The following is a 747-nucleotide window of genomic DNA, read 5'->3' on the forward strand; positions in this document are numbered from 1 at the left end:
CTGACTGCACCAGGTCACCAGGTGGTCATTCTCCCACCTGTAGGAGGACTCAGCCTCCCCAGAGATGAGTCCAATGAGGGAGGGGAACTTCAGGAACGTAAGGGACTGGTGACTGGAGATAGTATGGCATGTCAGTACTATACTGTTGACATATTATGATCTGTCAAAGATTTGTCAAAGAATTCATGGTATAGTGTCATAAAAAAGTCATAGTTTGTGTGTTGTATGTCATTGAAAAATCAGTCTAGTATGTCAAAAAATTTAATAAAATGTCATAGTGTAGTATGTCAAAAAAGTAATAGTATTGTATGTCATAAAAGTCATAGTATAGTACGTCAAAAAATGTAACAAAAAGTCATAGTATTGACATACCAGTAGTGTTCTATGGCATAAAACGGTTTAAAGTATAGTATCTCACTAAAAGGGCATAGTATTTAAAAAAAAAAGTTGTATTAAAGTTTGTCATAAAATGTCATATTATAGTATTTCAAAAAAGTCATAGTTGCATATGTTAAGTAATAGTATTTGTCAAAAAAGTGATGTCATAAAACATTCATGGTATATATGACCAAAGTATGTGTGTATCTGTAGATACCCTGTCCCCTGCAGACATTAACTGTAGATATTGAAGATGATTTAAAGATGTCTGAAAAGCATAACACTACAGTGTTAGCACAGCCACAAGGTTAGCTCCATGAAAACACCGATGTACAAAACATTCAACACACACACACACACGCACACACC

The sequence above is a fragment of the Etheostoma cragini genome, chromosome 2, assembly GCF_013103735.1.
Source record: "Etheostoma cragini isolate CJK2018 chromosome 2, CSU_Ecrag_1.0, whole genome shotgun sequence".
NCBI classification, from domain to species: domain Eukaryota; kingdom Metazoa; phylum Chordata; class Actinopteri; order Perciformes; family Percidae; genus Etheostoma; species Etheostoma cragini.